The sequence below is a fragment of the Pyrus communis genome, chromosome 5 (genome assembly GCF_963583255.1).
Source record: "Pyrus communis chromosome 5, drPyrComm1.1, whole genome shotgun sequence".
Taxonomy (NCBI): Eukaryota; Viridiplantae; Streptophyta; class Magnoliopsida; order Rosales; family Rosaceae; genus Pyrus; species Pyrus communis.
This window is the reverse complement of record NC_084807.1, coordinates 21,109,478-21,121,800: the sequence shown is the minus strand read 5'-3', so window position 1 is coordinate 21,121,800 and position 12,323 is coordinate 21,109,478.

Below are 12,323 nucleotides of genomic sequence, written 5' to 3'. Positions count from 1 at the left end.
AAAGTATACATTAGAGCAAGCCAAGGACAGTAACATCCCCTCACAATTTCAACTGGAAATATGAACTTTGCATCACAAGCTATCCCTCCAACTTATGCAATTGCACACTCAAGCTTTTTACGTATAATAACAATGAACATTAAGAATAGAAGTATGCTTGTACATAACACATTTCAAATCTTAGCACTCTACAATTTTTTTTTCTTCAATATTTACATAACTGAATGAAACCCATACTACCCACACAAAATAACGAGCTTACTGTAGATTTTTAATCATTTCTCTCTTTTTATCATGCTCGAATATATAAAGCTAGAACGCCCCTCGTTTTCACATTTCAATGTAGTACACACTCTCCATCCATTTTTCTACATAAATTAAACCCAATAGCCTAACCTCTATAATACTTTCTCAAAACAATAAAATATAGGTATATGCATAAGGGCTCAACTCCAATATTGGAGCATGGTAGGGAGATATGGCTAGCAAAGAAAAGGCTTAATTTAAGGCTCAAAGGGCTACTAATGATAAAAGGAGCATATAAGGTAGACTTGAAAGGCTCAAACGATTTAAAAATGGCCTTTATCCTTTCCAAGTTATTGCATGAATTGATGAATGAATCAAACGGTATAAATCAAGTTCTAGAGATACATGTAAGAATGAGATCATATGCATGAGAATAAATGTGATTGATGCATGATAGTTCAATCATATTAGGCTCAAAAGCTCACAATTTTCCCATTTGGTCACTACATTCACATATGAAACATTAAATCATGCTTTAGTTTCAAATCAACAAGGCTATGTGCATTCCTATTTCAAGGATGATCAAACATGTACAAAACTAGCAAGAGAAGAAAATTCACCTAAAACATGCTTACTAATTTCTCAATCACCATGTTTAGAATTCAACCAATCACATCATTGGGTCAGGAAACTAACAAAAAATGTGACAACCCGTTCCTAATTTTACGATTTTATTAATTTTAAAAGAGTGACTAAACAAAAATGCCCCTAGAGGCAAGAATTTTGACTTCTGTTGATCATTGTTTAGAGAGATGTATGACTTATTCTTTAAGCGTATTGGTGTAGTACTCGATGATACGAACGCGTGAACACAAGTGGAATCGAATTTGAAGTTACGATAGAGATTTTACGGACTTATGAACGTGAAAGGCAATTTGGTAATTTCCTGTTTGAAGATATTTTGTGGCTTGTTTTGTGAGCCATGTGGGGCCTACACCCTACTCTTTCCTTCTCTCATGTGTCTCCCAATCCATTTTTTTCAACTCTCAACTCATTTGCTGTCACCTCATCTCTCATTCCCTCATTTCACTCTCTTTCATCTATCAACTCCGTTTCGTTTTTCTCTCTTTGTAAGTGTAGAGAAACTGCACCATACTACCCTCGCCATTCCGACGAGCACCACCACCACGAACCTAGGCTAGTCACGAATCATCACCGACTGCCATGATTTCCTCTCCATCATCTTTCACCTCTCTTTCCCGCCCGTTCTCTTCATCTCTGCAGTTATGCAGACATTACCACGACGGAGCATCACCATCTTCTGTCAAAACCATCGAAATTAGACCACTAGCCTCGAAGGGAGATTACCATCGCCGTTATCTAGTTAGTTCAGTGCACCTTAGTTCGAGATGTGGTTGCACAATGGCTTTGGCCACTGTTCATCGCCTTCTCCAGTGAAACTTCATTTTTCTGACAAAGGTGAACCTCGAAAACCCCAAGTTCTTCGTAGATCATGTTTTGTAGTATGATTAGGGTAACTTTGAGGGATTTTGGTGATGTTTGGACGCAAGAAACAACGTGGGGGAAGTTTCCCAGTTTTCTAGGAGAGATCTAGCAGCTTCAAGCCATTTTTCGGCCAACTCTGGCCACAACTTAGTCCCTTTTAGGTATATTTCGCATCTTTTGCCTTCCTAGCTTTAATTTGGCTTTTAAATGGCGAATTTTGGTTCAGATTCGAAGCTAAACAGAGCATGGGAAGTTTCCTGGCCAAACTACCGATGTTCTTCTTCGTTTGTCCGACGGGTTCAACCTGCGAGACAATGGGTCGACCCAACTCGGTTAAAAAAAAAATCCAATAAACCCGGATCGGAATCCGAACCGAGGATCCAACCTAGCTCAGTTCCTAAATGGATTCCTAGAATATTTTAGAATATTCTCTAGAATATTCCTTGGATATATTCCTTGCATTGACTTTTTTGAAAGTTTTCTCGGAAACCCTCCTAGGCTAATTTTGACGCCCGAGTCCATTTTCGACATCCATTTAGTGAAATTTCAAAGTTTTAATGTAGTTGACTGCCAGGGTGGCTTGATTGACTTTTTACAATATTTACCCATGACCCCCTGCTTAGTGTATCTCAACGCTTTGATTCCAAATCCGCACTCCATTTTCCCAAATTTAATCGTTTTAGTTGAGTTTTATTAATGGTCCCAATATTATGCTTAGGTGCAATTACCATCGAAAATTCCGGCTTCTTAACTTGAACGAATGTGACATCACAAGTAACTGTGAGTGGGTCTTTTCTTTTATGTAGTGTGTGTGTGTGTATTTGTTAGTTTCCATTTATATATTTCATAAAGAATTTTCTACGATACGCCTAGATTAGCTTAACGTTTATAAGATTTAGCGTGTTAATAGAAATTATGAAATTATGCAATGTCCTACGGGATGTACAAGTATGCGTATTATTATTGATGCCTTAATTATATTTATGGCCATGAATAGTATTATGGTAATATGAATTATCGACTTACCACTATATGATTTTATTTACATTATTTGCTCATTGTTGCTGCACCGGTGTTAGTACTTGCCCAAGCCAAGGCCAGTCTTTCACATATATGTTCACATCACATCGTACGCTTACTTTGGATCCATTGTAGGTGCTAGTCCTGTCCTAGAATGTTATAGTAATTAGGACTCGTATGGAATGCGCATAGCGCCAGTCTTCACGTGATTGTAGTACTAGACCGTAAATCATTATTACACCCAATCATGTTCATTTCAGATTACCTCTGCATGAACTCATGTGTTAGTATATGTCGATGAGCACTTGATATGTTATGTTTATTTATACAAGATTATGTGATTATCGGACGTTAGGTGCTTAGTACAAATGTTGTGACGTATTGAATTCTTGAGATATTGCAGGCTATGATAAGTATTTTCATACTATACGTCATATGTATATTTTGGAAACTATATTTGTTTTACAGCGAGGGGTTATAATGTTTTCAAAAAGGTTTTTATAAAACTTTATTTTTAGGCCCACTCACCCTTATATTTCGCCCCTCCAGGTTTTAGTGCTGAGCTTTCGTGTCAACGAGGATTCTTGGCAAATCTTGGTATAGGTGGTTACCTTAGATGGCATAATTCTCATCCTACTTTACTTATGCTCTGACATCACGTGTGAAATGGGTTCATTCTCGCTCACAAGTGCACTCTTATATTTAGGCACTTTAGGTTTAAATTTATTCACATTTTCCACATTACTACACTTTATGGCTTTGTCACCTCCTGGTGTTGGCTAGCACAACTCAATTCGAATTCCAGGTGAACATTTCGGGTCGGGGTGTGTCAAAAAACAAATTCAAAACAATAATATAAAAACAAGAAAATGTTTTGAATTTTATGTCAATTTCTGATTTTTTTTTTCTTTTTAAATTTTCTAATTTTTATTGTTTTTTAAGCAGTAAGAACAAGACAACTAAAGTAATAAAATGAAAGGACTCAAAATTGACAAAGCAACATAAAGACAACGCAATTCAAATCTTGTTAAAAGGTTTGAAAATTTTCAATTTTTTCTTTGTTTTTAAACCTCACCCCCAACTTAAAATTGACATTATCCCTAATGTCTTTTAACATATGAAATAAAGAAATAAAATAAAATGAACGAGGAAAAACATTTGGACAAAGACACTTCCTTGGTTTATGCACCACATGGTGGTCATTGTGTTCCCCAACAAGAAGCAACCCACAAACTTGATTCTACAATAAACTCCAAGAGTGGACAACATCCAGTTCTCCTACAATGGAAAATAAAATAATACAGCATAACATGCAAGAAATTCAAGAAAGAAAAAAAAAAAAAAAGAAACTAAAAGGAACATAGAAATATTAGGTTGCCTCCCAACAAGCGCTAAATTTATAGTCTTTAGCCGGACTACGAATGGGTTAAGCAGGATCGGTGATAAGAGGTGAAGAATTGGTGGCGTTGAAATTGACATCCCCATTCACCTCCTTGTTTAGAACATCGACTCTAAAACATTCTGCATCACTTGAGCATTTAATAGCTTTAAAAACTTTAAACACCACATGCTCTCCTTGTATTCTCAATGTAACTAGGCCCTTTCGAACTTCAATTACAATATCTACAGTGGCCAAGAATGGCCTGCTTAGGATGACTGGGATTTCACGATCTTCTTCCATATCAAGAACCACAAAATATGCAGGGAGAATTAGCTTGTCAACCCGCATCAATACATCTTCAAAAATTCCTCGTGGGTATGTGATAGATCAATCCGTAAACAAACTAATGTTGGTTTTATCTCTCCCAAACCTAATTGTTTAAAGATAGAGAATGGCATTAGAATAATACTTTCACCCAAATCACATAAATAATTATCAAAATGAGTATTTCTAATTATGCAAGGAATAGTGAAACTCCTTGGATCTTTCAACTTAGGTGGCAATTTCTTTTGTAGCACCACACTACATTCTTCGGATACCATCACAGTCTCATGCTCAACGAATCTCCTCTTCTTGGTGCTTATGTCTTTCGAAAATTTTGTATAACTCAAAATTTGTTTCATTGCATTTGCATCAAGCAAAGGAATGTTAATGTGAACTTTTTTGAAGAAATCATAAATATCATAAAAGTGTTGATCTGTCTTAGCCTTTTGTAACCATTGAGGATATGGAATAGGTGGAGAAATTTTTTTCTCATGTACTTGCTCTTCCTCTTAAAGTTCAGTGATGCCATTTACCAACTTTTCAACCGGGTCCACTTTTCCTTCATCTTTTGTCTCTACAACTTTCCCACTCCGGAGTGTGATGGCCTTGACTTGCTCTTGATTCTTGTGATTGATCTTAGTTTGACTCGGAAACTTGTCATTCTCTCTCTCAACCATCGCATTGGCAATCTGACTAACCTGATTCTCTAACTTGCGTATGGATGCTTGCTGATTTTGTAGAAAAGTTTGAGTTGCTTGCATGAATATATTCGTGTTCTGATCGAGAATGTTGGTAGTTTGAGCAAATTGAGCCATCATATCTTTCATTGGACTCTTTTTGGCTTTATTGTTCTGGAACAGTAAAGGTAGGTTTACTTGATTCTGCTGATTGTTCTTCCAACCAAAATTTGGATGATGACGCCAAGCAGGATTATATTTATTTGAGAATGAATCAAACTGTTGGCGGTTGAAGTTGTTCACTTGATTGTCTTTCTTGAATAATCTCCAGAAAAGAATTGATTATGGGACACTCGATGCTTGAATGTATACCTACAGAAATTTCACAAACAACACCAAAAGATTTCACAGATTTGATAGTCATTAAGTTATCAAACTTTTTAATTAAACTACAAATTTGTGCAGCCATAGTTGACATGGCGTCAATCTCATGTCTTTCGGCCTTCTTTGGTATCTCTATCAGTACCCCAAGTTTGAGAATTAGCAGCCAATATATTGAATAGTTCAGAAGCTTCATCAACGGTTTTTGTCATTAGAGCACCCCCATTGGTAGCATCTATCATCCGCTTATTATTAGCGCTTAAACCTTGATAGAAATTCTAAAGTTGCAGTCATTCCAGTAGACCATGGTGTGGTCACTTTAACAACAAATCTCTAAATTACTCCTAACTCTCATAAAAGGGCTTGCCATGGAATTGAGCAAAAGTCATTATGTCATTCCTCAACTTAGCAGTCTTAGAAAGAGGGAAGAATTTTTGCAAAAATTTGCTTGCCAAGTCATTCCAAGTTGTGATTGAGTTGAGTGGAAGAGATTGAAGCCAAGTCTTCGCCTTGTCTTTCAGTGAAAAAGGAAACAAACGCAACCTTATTGCTTCATTTGTCACATTATGGATCTTGAGAGTGTCGCAAATCTCAAGAAACTCATTAATATGCAAATTAGGATCTTCATTTGACAAGCCATAAAATGATGACATCATTTGAATGAAAGATGGCTTCTACTCGATGTTGTTGGCAGCAATTTATGGATGAACGATGCATGATAGTGAGGTTGTCACAGTAAGAACAGAATATTCCATCAACGTTCGGTTCTCGTTTGGATTAGGGAGAGCCATTTCATAAATAGGTTATGGTGGCTTTATTTACTCTCTTTGTATGTGTCAGAAGGTTCTCTTAATTTCTAAATCGTTTGGTAAAAGCTCTTGACTCCGAGAACAACGACCGTGCATGAACTTCAAAAAGTACCTAAAAAGAAAAGAAAACAAAAACAAAAATTAAAATCAACACAAACAACAATAAAAATAAGCTATAAATAGAACTAATTCAATCTTCGTCGACAGTGCCAAAAACTTGTTGCCAAAATTAGATTAACCGAAATTAACCCAATAAAGTTCAAATTTTAATGCTCGCAAGTGTACATATCGTAAAGTAGTATAGTATGCAAGCACAAGATCGTTCCAACTAAGATTGATATAATTCTAATTATCTAACTTTAATTTAAATTGCACTTGAATTGGAATTGAAAGATTGATGATTTGAGAAAGAACTTTGAAGTTATAAATGTAAATAAAAATCAAATGAGATTAATACTACTAGAATTATGCTTATAGGACACCATTTTTTGCCCACCATGTGCAATTGGTAGCCATAGATATAGAGCACTCACTCTTACTATTTTTTTGGTGTCTTTAGAGTGGGATGCCATTGATATCAGTGACCTTCAAAATTGAGTCACCAATGATCGATGTCTATTAAATAACTTTATTTCTTAAAATTATTTTTCTTCTACATTTTTATTTTATTATTTATTTTGTAGGATGCCACTGATATCAGTGACCTTCAAAATTGAGTCACCAATGATCGATGTCTATTAAATAACTTTATTTCTTAAAATTACTTTTCTTCTACATTTTTATTTTATTATTTATTTTGTAGGCACCGAAGCGGTGCTGGTTATTTGTTTTTTTTTGGATACCCACCAAAATGAGTGAGAAAAGTCATGGAGTGGAGTCCATATTATAAGAATTTCTTGTGGTTTTAAAGGCGGACGAAACTAAAATGGTTATCCTCTCTTTCCCCTTTCACAAATGTCCCTCCTCTCTCTCCCCTCCACTCTCTCTCCTCCTTCCCCCTTCACTATCTCTACTTCCCGCATCCTTTCTCTCCCTTTTTCTTACAAGCAATAGACTATCAAATTATACCTCCATAATCCTCTTCCCATCCTATTTTCGATCCTCAAGTTAGGTTCTACAAATTTGTAGCCAAATTTCTTCAATTTCAGATCTAAGGAACGTATGATTTTGTTCGGATTTTGTGTGTTTTTCAGGTATGGGAGTGGCGTACTTGATGGCCAAGAGCAGATTAACATATAAGAAATGTATCTTTCATTAAATGAAACTAATTACATTTGGAGTATTTATACACAGCAGCTAATAATATTTAGTTAACAACTAATGTAACTAATTAATCTTAATCTATGAATTAGTTACAATAGAAAACTTAAAGACTAAGTAATTGATGACTTGGACTCTAGATGGCACTGTTGAGTTGACTGAGAATAATGTGTATCTTTACACCCCCTCAAGCTGAACGGAGGACAACCAAGTGAAAGCTTGGATCGGAGAAACTGAAATTGAACCTTGGACATAGGCTTAGTGTGAATATCTGCAATTTGATTGATACTAGGAACAAACTGAACTTTGAGTAGAGAGGCTAAAACCAGTTCTCGGATATAGTGGTAGTCTATTTCAACATGTTTCGTTTGAGCATGAAAAACTGGATTTGAAGCAAGAGAAATTGCAGATACATTATCACACCAAAGAATTGGAACCTGGGATAATGGAAAGCCGATGTCCCTGAAAATTTTGCAAATCCAAGTGATCTCAGCAGAAGTGTGAGCCAAAGAACGATATTCAGCTTCAGTGGAGGAGCGAGCAACCGTGTGTTGTTTCTTGGCACTCCAACTGATAAGGTTGCTACCAAGATACACACAGTAACCACTTGTAGATTGTCGATCAAACACACATCCGGCCCAATCAGCACCCGAGAAGGCAGTAAGAGTGAGATAAACTTTTTTGAACCAGATGCCGTCATCAACAGTGCCTTTAAGAAAACGTAAGACATGTTTAACAGATTGAAATTGAGTGTCTCTCAGACAATGGAGAAATTGGTAGAGTTGATTGACAACAAAAGAAAGGTCAGGTCGAGTCCAGGTCAAATACTACAATGCCCCAACAATGGACCGATATTCATAAGGATTAGAGAGAAGTGTACCCCTGTGATCTAACTTCTGAGTACCAAGAGGAGTAGTACATGGTTTACTGCCATCCATGTGTGTCTTGAGAAGAAAATCCATGGCATATTTATGTTGAGAGAGAAAAATACCATCTGAGGTGCGATGAACTTCTAACCGCAAGAAGTAATGTAACGGGCCTAAATCTTTGACAGGAAAGAGTTGACTTAGCTTGTTAATGAAATCATTGCAGGCTGGAGCACTAGGTCCAGTAACTAGTATATCATCAACATATACTAGTACAATAACAAGAGATGGCTCGAAAACAACAAACAGGGAGCAATCTAATTGAGAGTTCTGGAATCCCAGAGAAAGCAAGGTTTGAAACAATTTATCATACCATGCTCGTGGGGCTTGCTTGAGACCATACAAGGACTTGGAAAGCTTGTAGACATGAGATGGCTTTGAAGGATCAATGAACCCAGGAGGTTGTTGCATAAACACCTCCTCCTTGAGTGTCCCATGTAAGAGTGCATTGCTTATATCCAACTGGTTTAAAAACCAATCAAATTGCACTGCTAATGTCAAGAGAATTCTGATGGTGACAGGTTTGGCAACCGGGCTAAAAGTCTCCTGAAAGTCAATACCTTCTTGTTGATGAAAGCCTTTTGCTACTAAACATGCTTTGTATCTGTCCACACTACCATCAGGTTTCCTTTTGATTCAAAACACCCATTTACAACCTACAAGATTTTGATGTGGTGTAGAAGGACCAAGTGCTAGTAGATTGCAGTGCTCTGATACCATATAAGAAATGTATCTTTCATTAAATGAAACTGATTACATTTGGAGTATTTATACACAACAACTAATAATATTTAGTTAACAACTAATGTAACTAATTAATCTTAATCTATGAATTAGTTACAATAGAAAACTTAAAGACTAAGTAATTGATGACTGGGACTCTAGATGGCACTGTTGAGTTGACTAAGAATAATGTGTGTCTTTATAGCAATGGCGTCGATGAGTGTGATGGGGCCGGAGCTGGTGATGAACTCGATCATGCCGGTGGTTATGGCGGAATTGTTGGGTATTTTCGCATTTTCAAACTCGATTTTACACTGCTTTAATTTTTAGTTTTTAATGTTTGATAGTTTTGGTCCTTGAACATCACTAAAAATATGTTTCGATTCTTGGAAAGGATTTGACCTTACTCTTGTATTCATTGGCATCTTCTGACGCTGATGACTTCAAAAGCATAGAGAATAATTTACCACTAGTTGCTGAAAGCTTAGATTTCAGAGGCCTTTATTTATTCAATGATGGTTTCGCCATGTTCTATTGTTTGGTAGAGTTCTTCCACGCTTTTATTAAATGCTGCTTCACACTGAGTTGATTAGATTCAAAATGCTTGTGCTCTAAGATTATCCCCACTAACCTCTCTTTTACAAAACATTTAAACCGATTAGATGCCTCATGTGTAGAGTGATTGGGCATTATTTTACCTTGAAAAATAAAAAGAGTAACGGAGCATTATTTTGAATTCAGCCATGGGAGCATCCCCTACTCTAGAATCGAGGATTTTTGGATGATTCAGTACTTCATCATCACAGGATGGATTAACCGAAGGAGATGTAATGTAGTCATATAATCTCCAGTCGTTGTCGTCTTCATGTTAGGAAGAAAGACGCGTAAATGTTTTGTATGTGAAATATTTTTTTCTTTTTAACTTGTTAGCAGTTTCCCTGCTCTTTTGGAAAGGATTTGGCCTTATTGTTGCTAAGGGTGATGATATCCTATCTCTTCAATTGTTTCTTAATTTAAGTTTTTATTTTTTTTAAGGGGTTAAACATCTAACGATGAGAACGATGAGAATTGAATCTTTAAGTAGAGTATATGAAACATGGTCTTATAGAAAATTGTAGTAAATTCAAATTCATTATTGTTATTTTCCTTTGTTTTCACAGGTTCCTAACCTTATGATAAGCCTCTCTTCTCAGGTATTGATTTATCTTCAATTTAATAAACCGTGATGCTTTAATTAGAGATTGTTTTGGCTGAACAATTTTTGTGTGCATGCTATAAAAACTGTATCAATTAGCAGCAGTGGCATTTCAACACATCTGTCTGTATCTGATGATTGTCTGGCTGAAATGATGATTATACATTGAAATCATTGCATTGTTTTTTCTTGAATTTATAGTGTTGATTTGTTGTTTGAGTTTCAGCATGTGATTGACCTATCAAGAAGAGAAACTGTGGTGCGCCTCCTTGGTAAAGAATTTCGGCTTCGTAGAATTAAGACCTACTAAATACAAAGATATTTATTTAATTTGGTCTCGGTTGTAGTTTGGTGTTGTGAACTCTCTTTGTACATTTGCAGGTGGAATGAAGGTGGAAGCTGAAAGAGATGAGTCTTCCACATATGCTGTCATGCTTGCTTCAGATGTTCCACAGAGATGTAAGCTCTGGGTCTGTTTTCAATATATTGTTCTTAGTTCATCGTGTTTTATTTTTACCATGTTTTGTAAACGATTTATTTTTCAATTCAGAAAAAATTGTGGGACTCTCAAGAAGGGAATGTGGTTAAGTGAGCTTCATTGCATGACGAACTTAGGTCCGACCCTGCAGCCTGCGGTGGGAGAATGAAATTTTGAAGAAGGCTTAGTTGTAACTTGTAAGTTATGTAGGATTTGTTGTGAATAGCTGAAATACAGTAAGTGAAAAGTTAACTATGATCCTTTTTGTGAATTTTACTTGATGTATATACTAGAAATGCCATAGAGAAGGCATAGAACCAATTGGGTGGATTTTGTTAGTTATCAGTTTGCTGATGGTGGATGTGCATAGGTACATAGGTGTTATTAAATGTAACGTCGTCACCCTTGGGTACTTGGTTGTGTTGGACAAAATCGTTGAATGTAATATGCTTTCTTATGTCCCACAAACCTTGTTATTGATAAATCTATTGGATATAAAGTGTGGTTGGTTGGAAATGTGAATCATTTTGCAAATTTAAATTTCATGTGAATTTTATATTAAGAAGCTGAGTTTTAATATAGTACATAGCCATTACTAAAATGCATGTAATACAATTCGAACCTACTGGCCATTTGGAATGCTGTAGATTCACACCAACTTTGGTGCCTATATCTTAAAAGACACTGATCCTAATATAGACACATAGGATTGGGGTGTGTATGAGTATGAAATGCACCAATGTTAGTCTTAAATCTAGCCACTAATAAGAGGGACAATGAGATATTTTGAATTTTAGAAATAATTATAAAATATAAAAATGTTGTACTGTTCACATACACACCAATGCAATATTGGTAGTCATTGTTACAATAGAGTCCTCTACATAGGACATGTTCTCTAGTTTAGTGGCTGCTTGGTGGCCATTGAGGTTTGCCACCAATGTGAGTGTTTACACTTGACAATAGACACCAATGAAAAGGGTGGCTTTTAGCCAAATTTCTAGTAGTGTAAATAAGTGGCGAGAACAACAAAGAAATAAAATTATAAATCAACTGCGAAAAACACTAGAGCATCTGATTCACCATAACCAATCTAACTCAATTCCAACGGTTAATTATAAATGAGTAATCATTCAAATTGACGGTCTAGTTCCTCTATTTCATATAGTATTTATGGCATCTAGATTACTATGTATACTCATACGTGCTAACAGTCTATGACATCTTGAAATTGATATCAGATAGAATATTCTGTATATAAAAATTATAATCCACTAGATTGACTAGTCAAGTCCGCTAGCTTAACACCAACTTATTATCTTGAGTTTATTTGCTGCAGTCATAGCATCCTCGCATCTCGCCGTCTAACTTCTAGAAAATCTCTAAGTGGTCACATT